Source organism: Etheostoma spectabile, unplaced genomic scaffold (genome assembly GCF_008692095.1).
Source record: "Etheostoma spectabile isolate EspeVRDwgs_2016 unplaced genomic scaffold, UIUC_Espe_1.0 scaffold00019159, whole genome shotgun sequence".
Lineage (NCBI taxonomy): Eukaryota > Metazoa > Chordata > Actinopteri > Perciformes > Percidae > Etheostoma > Etheostoma spectabile.
Genome location: NW_022604713.1, coordinates 4,889 through 15,119, shown reverse-complemented (window position 1 = coordinate 15,119; position 10,231 = coordinate 4,889). Strand labels below are relative to the sequence as shown.

Genomic DNA, 10,231 nt, shown 5'->3' with positions numbered 1-10,231 from the left:
ATGTTCAGTAGGACCTGTCTCAAAAATTATAATATAGTAAATTAAACATGCCGTGATATAGTAGTTTCTCAGTCATCCATGTCATATTAAACAAGGGAAGGTTTCTCAACTGTCAGCCCAAATATATGGGCGTTCATGGAGACATGGAAGAAAGTCACCAGGGTGGCAAACTGTTATGGATCCGTCAAAGATGCTTATGAATCCTACAGCAGAGCTCTACTCGGCATGTCTGACCACAACTCTGTTCATTTGGTTCCGTCTAACAAACCGGCACTGAAGAGAAACAAGCCGAAAAGAAAGTTAGTTCCGGTTTGGTCAGATGAATCAATCCAGTGTCTACAGGAATGCTACTGCTGCACTGACTGGGATCTATTCAAAAACAAATGTAAGGACATTGATGAGCTCAAAGAGATTGTTTCTGCATACATCCCCTTCTGTGAGGACTTAGTCATCCCTCGTAAATCCATCTCCCTATGTCCAAATAATATACCATGGGTCTGCAAATCTGTCAAAAGCATAATTAATCAACGAAATATTATCTTCAACCAAGGTAACATGACTCAATACAGAGTACTTCAAAAACAAGCTAAAAAGGAACTTAAGCTTGCAAAACTTAATTATAAGGACAAAGTTGAGAACATGCTGAGCACAGGCCACTCACGTCCTGCATGGGAGGGTGTGAAAGCAATGATGCAACCTAAGAAGCGTCTGGTCTCCCTCAATGGCATGTCACACCTTGCCCTCTCAAACGATTTTTATAGTAGTTTTAATATTTATGATTTTAGTGAGGAGCTGTCAGATTTAATAACGTTGCCCCAAAGCTGAAAAACAAGAACAGGCTGCAATATATAGTTAAGGTTGTGGCAAGATTTCTCACAACCCTCTGACTGACTTAAGCTCTGTATATGAGACAAGGTCCCTCAAGAAGGCCCAATCAGTCCTGGCTGACCCTAGTCACCCCCTGAACAGCTGCTTCATCTTGTTGCCGTCTGCCGCAGATTCGGTCTAAAGCCTAAATGCAGGACAAACAGACACAAAAACTCTTTTGTCCCTGCTGCTATAGGATTTTTAATAAGTCAATGTGAGGTGTGGACTTCCGTGTAGTACGTATTTATTTTATTTCTAGATGTATGGCTGTTGTCTTGTATAACCTGTGTGTTATTTATGTTACATGCTGCTGCACAACAAATTGCCCCCCCGGGGATAATAAAGACTCCTTGAACCTTGAAGGGCAACAGGACTTGGTAAAAAGGTCCTCCGCAGTAGTTTTGTCTCTCATCCAAAAGAATACTTTAGTTGTTTTTTACACAGAAAGGGTTGGACACAGTGCCCACTCACCCACCCATATCTGACAATTGAAAGCTGTGGGGAAAGGGGGGTTCCAAAGCTAATAGACCATTCAACAAGCAGTTCTGATGCACTATACTGGCCCATTCAGGATGAGCTGTATACTCTGACTGCAGCAACACAAGTTCAAATTTCGGTGATACCTAATTTTTATGGTGATTACAAGACTGAATGCAAAGTGTGTATCCCCCATGTAACTCAAAGTGACGTGACGTTGGGTGACGTTACTTGCTTTGTTTGTCAAAAAGTAACCAGAAAGGTTACTCTCCCAACCCGGTTTGATAAAACATTAGATCTCTGTTACACTGCACAAATAAGGGAGCATATCAATCAATCAAGCTGCCTCCATGAGGATCTACAGACATAGACATGTTCCACCAGCCACAAAAGGCTGACCCATGACTAAATGACACCACAAGGGCCCTTAGGCGACACTGCAGACAAGCTGAACGAGGATGGAAAGACAATCTACATGTGACACTGGGTGTATTAAGGGACAGTCTGTCACATACCAGAATGCTGTGAAGGTGGTGAAGATGCAGCATCTCTCTTCTGTCATAGCTAGCAATTGCCACAAACCTAGATTGATATTTAATACTATTAACTCATAAATCCATGCACCTCTGCTTCGACTGATGTGTCAATTAGTACATTTGAGAAATTTCTTGGTTATTTTATTGACAAAGTAGCATCTATCAGGGAAATTACCAGTGATAATTTTAAGGTATATTTATCTGCACTGAAAAAAATTTGGAGTATTATTTACTTAAGAAAACCTAGGAAAGTTTTTGCACTTAGAAATTGTAAGTAAATCCTACAAGGGCAATCATCAAGTAAACATTACTTGCAGATATAAGTTTCTTTTACTAGCAAACCTCAGGTAATTTACTGATGTTTATTAATATGGTTATTGAATTTTACTCTCTCATTCTTTGTAAATTTTACTTAAACTCTGACTTATTCAAACTGAAAAATCTCACCTAAAACCAATGGCTTTTCAAGGTAATTTTTAAATACTTTTTCTAACTTTTATTTATGGACTATATTTAAGTAACATTTACACAACATTTTACATAATTTTTATGCAGTTTAAATTGCCTAAATTTGTTCTTAATGTTTTTGTTTATTGAAACAATGACTTTATAAAAAAAATGATGCAACTGTTTAATTTAACAACCCGTTTATTTTTCTCAAGTGAAAAAATAATTTTTTCAATAAAACATTTTCCAGCAAGTTTGCATGGCAAAAACACAACAAGGTATAGTTCACCCTAAGATGATTTGTTATTATTTACTTACCCCTTTGTCTATAGAAGGATTGGTGAAGTTTTGTTAACATCCGTGTTCTGCGAGTTTGAGAGACGTTTTTTCCACTCAACATCCAAAAATAAATCAATCAATAAAATGTCTCCATACTGCTTGTCTGAGGTAATCCAAGTGTCCTGTAGCTCACACATGCCAAGACGTTTGTAAAAAACATTACAAACTTGTGTTTTCAGCTTTGTTTGCTCTGGATTACTTTAGATGAGCAGTATGGAGACATTTTTTTGATTCATTTTTTGGATGTTTGAAGCCAAGTTGCCGTTCACTGTAGTTTTGTGAGAAACAAACATCTCGGCAAACTCCCAGAAGAGCATGAATGTTGACAAAACGGGGGTGAGTAGATGATGACAGAAATTTCATCTTAGGGTGGCTAAAATGACCCATTGAAAATGGCTCCACGACCCACCAGTTGAGAACCTCTGGTTTAACTTGAAAATGCTGATCTAACTTATTTTCTTTTGTCCCCAAAACTTAGCCACTCTACATGGCCACATGTTTAATACAGTGCAACAAGTTAAAATAAAAATTACATCATTAAAATGAGAGAAAAATAAGAAAAAAGACAAATAGCCACAGAAACAACTGTGCCATATTTTTCTTTTAGCGCCCTCTTTGAAAGGACAACTCAGGGGTCAAACATGTGCATCCAAGCTACAAGCTTGTTTCGCAGAGACAGGATTTTCGGGGACAGCTTAAGGACATCAAGTTCTAGAAGAAGCTTTTGAAAAACTTCAAAAGTGTACTTTGTTTTTGGGGGGTAACTTAAGTTCATGGCATAAATGACGCCCATGAGCAGGAGACAGGCTTTTGCAACACTTCCACAGTTGTCAAGTACCTCAGTCCCTTCAATAACAATCGACACATCAGTGTTGGATGCACCTTCATCTTCTTCACTTGTGTGGAAGACACAGATCCTCAGGACTTGCTCAGCCTGGTCCTCTTGAGCTTCCTCTCTGCTGATATCCTGTAAAATATATGTGAATCCATGTTCAGGTGCATAGTACAGCTTAATTTTTTATTCAAGTTATAGACTAGTGTCAAAAATATCAATATTTCAATACTTATCGATCCTAAACATTTAAATAATTTCACTAAAATTATTATATTAGGAAGTTTAGAAATTTAGTCTTTGAATCATACAAAAAGGAGGAGGTGTTGTTAGGGTCTGGAAACATAAGCTTTGCTTAATCCAACCCCTTTTCAAACTCTTATAGTACTGTGTACTGTCTGCTGCGGAATTTGGTGTCTTGTGAATATTCAGTTTGAAATAAATTTTTCTGATTCTGAAAATATTCCTGTTCCACAGTACCAATAACAGCTGAAGTTTGCACTCGCTTTTACACACACAAACAACCTGTAGTAAATCAGGCCTTATGGACCTTATGCACAACTCTAGTGATTCCTAAACTTTATTTCCTGTCTCTCGTTATTGGAAACGCTGAATAATACAGATGTGCATGTAGCATGCCGAGAGGAGAGGACAGAGGAGAGGGGAAGAGAGGAGGGGGGAGGAAAGAGGACAGAGGAGAAGAGAAAAACAAGGAGAGGAGAGTGGAAGAAAGAGGAGGGGAGAGAAGAGGAGAAAGGATAGGGGAGGAGAGTGGAAGAAAGAGGAGGGGAGAGAAGAGGAGAAAGGATAGGGGAGGAGAGAGAAAATAACACAGGAAAAGGTAGGAGAGAGGAGAAAAGAAAAGCGAGGAGAGATAATAATTACCCCAAATTTTTCATGTCAGGAATATGATTTAATTCATTGACATTTTAGATTTATTTCTTATGGGATATTGAGTTAATTTAGAGACTTTTAGGAATGCATTCCCACTCACACACTGTGTAATAGGCCATATAGTTTACATCTATGAAAATATCTTTTTGTCATCTCCAACTGGAAGAACCACCTGAATGCACTTACAATAAAGACTACTTATTGAAAGGATGCATTTTGATTCTTTTATTGAGTTGTTATAAAAGGCAATGATCACCCTTAGGAATCCAATACTTCAGTTAATTCTGTCAATTTTCATTTTTTGCTTTTCATGCATTATACAAACTTCATCAAGCAATATACAATTTTTATCATTAGGTAAACTTATTGATTGTTTAAATACATAATTTGGTAAATTAAGATTAAAATTTGGTTCTGTGATGACTTTTTTTGACATCACACAAGAATGCTCAACATTTGTTTGTTTTTGCCTGAACCAGGACAGAAACTGTTTTCAGGCCAACCAGCATGCAAAATAAAATAAAGGGACCAATAAAGGCTCCATTAAAAAAAAAATTCTGACAATTATTGATGGTTCAAGCAAGTTGTATTTAAAGGGGAAGTGAATAAGTAGGGCTGCAGGATTATGGCCAAAATGATAATCACGATTATTTTGATCAAAGTTTTGATCGCGATTATTCTCACGATTATTTGTTGATTTTAGCCAAAAGAAATTTTATTGTCACATAGGCTATTATAACTGCGAGAGGGAGTGTGATGGACGCTACTCACAGAGAGACGGCTGATCATTATGAACGGGTCCAGCACGGGTCGAACGGCGGATACACACGGCGTCTGTATCGTCACTGCGCTGCATTTTTTATTAAATATGATATTCTGGCCATGGGTCACATCTCTGGTCCAGGTCCAGCAGCTCCGTCTCACACGCTGTTACTCTACCAACTGAAGTTAGTTGCATTTATTAACTTCTTCTGTGTTCTTCGCCGTGGCGGCCGCGGTAGCAGAGTTACCCGCGGAAACACTGGTACAAATACAGGTTTGCCTCTCATATTTAACAATATACAGCTGTGTTAATAAAAAATTTAAACTGTAGACAAATGTCATTATGGATTACGTCTGGCCATGTCGTAAATAGTAGGGGCGAGGACTCAAAACCGAGAATATATTGGGGCGTGATATTTTAATTGTTGTGATTGTTGTGTGCTTTTAATATCACACATGTGGCTATTATGAAAGAAACTGCCTAGCAAACTCTATTGAAGGTTCCATGGTGTAATGGTTAGCACTCTGGACTCTGAATCCAGGGATCTGAGTTCAAATCTCAGTGGAACCTGGTTTTAAGCCACAGCACAGGTGAAAAACATTCAACCTTTCAACTTTCCACATCTAGTTTAAAGTAAGCTTATGTTGGTGGGGGCATGTTGAGGAGTCACCTGATCGTTGATGTAACTTGAAGGAGCTCCAAATTTGACAGTATTGACTGGAAGTGATAGGCTTTGAGTTACATGGGGGATACACACTTTGCTTTCAGTCTCGTAATCACCATAAAAATTAGGTATCGCTGAAATTGAACTTGTGTTGCTGCAGTCAGAGTATACAGTGCTCATCCTGAATGGGCCAGTATAGTGCATCAGAATTGCTTGTTGAATGGTCTATTAGCTTTGGAACCCCCTTTCCCCACAGCTTTCAATTGTCAGATATGGGTGGGGGGGGGAGTGGTCACTGTGTCCAAACCTTTCTGTGTAAAAAAAAACAACTAGAGAAGTCTCTTGGATGAGAGACAAAACTTCTGCGGAGAACCTTTTACCAAGTCCAGTTGCCCTTGGCCTAGTTGTGAACTTTTGGGGTAAAAGCATGGATCAGGAACCAAAACGGACACATCTGGACTCAATGTGGGCATTGTACGGCAATATTTGACACGTTTAGACCATGAAGACAGTTATCGTTTATTTCCCATCTGGCAGGTATATTTCTGGATTCAGGTGGACATTGTGGACAGAAACATTGGAGGATCTTGATTCCCACCATAGGATTTGGCCTGTATTGCACATTGCCTTTCTTCCATGTCTCCATGAACGCCCATATATTTGGGCTGAGAGTTGAGAAACCTTCCCTTGTTAACTATGACATGGATGACTGAGAACTTACTACTGTATATCATGACATGTTTAATTTACTATATTATAATTTTTGAGACAGGTCCTACGGGACATTGTCGGGTCAGTCAGGATGGCCGAGCGGTCCAAGGCGCTGCGTTCAGTTCGCAGTCTCTACTGGAGGCTTGGGTTCAAATCCCACTTCTGACAACTAATGTTTTTCTGATATATTGGGAATAAAGAACAGCAGTTTTTTGTATTTAAGTGGACATGAATGTGCGCAAGAAACTCAATGGCCACTACAGTATTTTGTGAGCATCTTTATTGTCAACAGATGTAAAGTTACCATATGTTTGTACACAGTAGATATATCTACTGCTGTATTCACTGTCTGTGGCAAGTCCTTTAAAGCTTGTTCTTGACTTGCTTTTCCCCTCATTCTCTTGATATCACACATGTGTATATTATGATAGAAACTGCCTAGCAAACCCTTGCAGCACTTTTAAAGGTTCATGGTGTAATGGTTAGCATTATAGACTCTGAATCCAGCTATCTAAGTTCAAATCTCGGTGGAACCTGTTTTTAAGCCACAGCACAGGTGAAAAAGATCAACCTTTCAATTTTCCACATCTAGTTTAAAGTAAGATTACAGGTTTAAGAACATAAACTGTGTGGTTCAGCGATGGTGGTATAGTGCTGAGCCTAGCTGCCTTCCAAGCACTTGACGTGGGTTTGATTCCCAGCCATTGCAGTAGTTTTCATTGTGTGGTTAATTGCTGTATTTGTCAAGAAGTAGCCAGCAAGGTTACTTGCCCAACCCAGATTTGATAAAATATTAAATCTCTGTTATGGTACAAATAAGGGACCAAATCAATCAATCAAGCTGCCTCCACGAGGATCACAGACACAAGCAGTGAACTACGATTTGTGTAACAGGTGTAGCCTAGATTATCAGGTTGTCGTGGCCGAGTGGTTAAGGCGATGGGCTAGAAATCCATTGGGGTCTCCACGTGCAAATCAGAAACTGCCGACAACGAAAGCCATTTTTCAAGATTGGTAGCAATCCAATGACACATCACAGAATACCCAGTCGTGGATGTGCCTTCATGAACAATCTCCAGCCACCATTGTATTTCTTAGCTCTTATTTTCAGTCTGTGTTACAAGATGTGCAGTGAAAGGCAACAGGTGTGTTACTTTTTGACTATGATTTATAGCATAGCAGTGCAAGCATTTTGCCCAGGTTTGACTTCCAGCCACTGCAGTTGCATTTACAGGTTTTGAAGCCATTTACAACATTAACATTACACGTTTTACACAGGTTTCTTCTTTTATTCAGTGATATTTTTATTTCCTTGCGGGAGTCATCCCAAAAAGATTAGTAAAGATAAGTCTAAGTCTATCTCAGAAAAAAGAAAAAAAATCTGAAAATCTTTAGGGGATGTAGCTATTGGCTTTTTCCTTTTTTTCCCAATAACATTAACAAGCATACCGTAGTTACAGTCCCTGTATGTGTCACGATGTGGGGGGCTGATAATTGCAGGTAGTAGTGTGGCCGAGTGGTCTAAGATGTTAGCTTGAGGCTCTAGATTCTCTGAAGGTGTGGGTTCAAATCCCAACACTGCCGTTTGCATATATTACATAGCTGGAAGCCAACCACTGTGATGTCTTAGAGCTGTATCATTTGGGCTGAACTTGGTGAAGTAACTAGAATAATCCATCACCTTGCTGAGATTGTTACTTGTTAACCTGAGGTTCAACGATTGATGAAACCTTCCTTTCCAGCACTTTGGAATAGAAAATAAAAAATTGTGATCTCCATATTTATCAAAATGATCATGATTAGAATCTTGGCCATAATTGTGCAGCCCAAAGAGATCTAATGTTTTATCAAACCAGGTTGGGCAAGTAACCTTTCTGCTGACTTCTTGTAAAAATAGCAAATAACACAATTCAAAGAAAGCTACTGCGATGGCTAGGAATCGAACCCACGTCAACTGCTTGGAAGGCAGCTATGCTCACCACTATACCACCATCGCTGGACAGCACTTTTTCACTTCAAATCTTGCAATACATCTGGGTATTGAGACTGGAAATGCGCTCTATCACTGAAAGCACCTCCAGGGGGGTCCTGTGTTATCACAATCACTGGAATGGGAAGTTCATATGTCAGTGCTAGCTCCCTTCGATAGCTCAGTTGGCAGAGCGGAGGACTGTAGAGGCATAAAGCTGACATCCTTAGGTCGCTGGTTCAAATCTGGCTCGAAGGAGAAGTTTCTTTCCAGAGTTTCCCTTCTAGGATCAATCAAGTATTTCGGGTTCTGATGTAGAAATGGACAGACAACCCAAAAGCATAATACTTCTTGCCGAGACATAACATGAAACCAAAAAAGAGGTGGGGGAGATATGAGCGCAGAAATCTTTTTACGACAGGCTTTACGTGATATTCATGAAACGTTCGTATCACACCAATCAGAGCGTAAGAATGATCGTACATTGATAAATGCAGCGGCTGGAAAGTGACTTGATTTTGCCACTAAAAAATGAAAGTAATATTGTGAGGAATTTGCCTTGTGCGTGACACTCTTTTCATCATATTCAATAAATAAACCAGATTTTTCAATCCATTCCTCTACTTATATGCAAAGTAGTCTCATCCAGGACCTATCGCACCCTAAGCGAGAATCATAAACCTAGACCAATGAACAGGGAGAGTCACGTCCTGCTTATTGTTCCTCATTTCTTTCCCAGTTTTTTTCTATTGCGTGCAGTTGAAGCAGGACATGAAAAATAGCCAGCATTTGTATTACAATTTTGATTGCTCCTAATCTGGACTAATTTAACATCAAATTGGATTTTAAATTTCAGATTAAGATTGTAACAATTCCTGCCCTTCAGGGCTTGTCTGGGATTTGAACCCTGGACCTCTCGCACTTGAAGCAAGAATCATACCACTAAACCAACGAGCCATTAATATTAACATTGTTGTTTGAAGCTGAGTGCTGACTTTTAATCGTTCCTCTTTTGCTCCAAAAACAACCACCTCAGTTTTTCTTAATTAAATTCAGAAAGTTCTGGCACTTCCAGCTGTTAATTTGTTCAATACCCTTAGTCAGTTTTTGTATTGGACTATAGTCCCCTGACGATAGGATTATGTAAATTTGTGTGTCGTCCGCATAACTATGGTAACTTATTTTGTGTTTTCCATAATCTGAGCCAGTGGAGCATGTTAAGAACCAGTATTAATGCAAAGAAAGGACTGGAGCATTTTTGTAGAGAATAAGGAGGCTGACACTGAAGTATTGAGACAACAGTGACTGAAATCTAATTCAATCTACATATCGTCTTCTTAAAGATCTAAAGAAAACGTCACAGAGGACGTTTCAGCTGGATTTAGGAGTTCCTCAAAGTGCTCCTTACACCGCTCTATTACCTCCTCAGTTGAGGTCAACAACATCCCATCCTTACTGTACACAGTTTGGATGATTCCTCGCTTCCCTCTCCTGAGATGGCGAACAGTTTTCCAGAAGCACCTTGGTGCTGACCGAAAGTCCTTCTCCATGTCTTCTCTGAACGTCTCCCTTGCTTTACCTCTGTCACGACAGAGGCTGCAGTCCTTTGGACCCGTCGGTAGCTTGCCACTGTCTCCGGAGTCCGCTGGGATAACATCCCGGAAAGACTCCTTCTTCAGTCGGACAGCTTCCCTGACTACTGGTGTCCACCAGGGTTTTCATGGGTTACCGG

General features: G+C 39.6%; 2 non-coding genes across 2 annotated transcripts; one reads left to right on the top strand and one right to left on the bottom strand.

The window, feature by feature from the left end:
* Positions 1-5,653: 5,653 nt before the first annotated feature.
* On the top strand, positions 5,654-5,725 carry trnaq-cug (transfer RNA glutamine (anticodon CUG)). Its single transcript has one exon. It is a non-coding gene; the product is annotated as a tRNA-Gln (tRNA).
* A 3,659-nt stretch (positions 5,726-9,384) lies between these two features.
* Positions 9,385-9,456, bottom strand: trnal-caa (transfer RNA leucine (anticodon CAA)). The gene has a single exon. It is a non-coding gene; the product is annotated as a tRNA-Leu (tRNA).
* Positions 9,457-10,231: the final 775 nt, after the last annotated feature.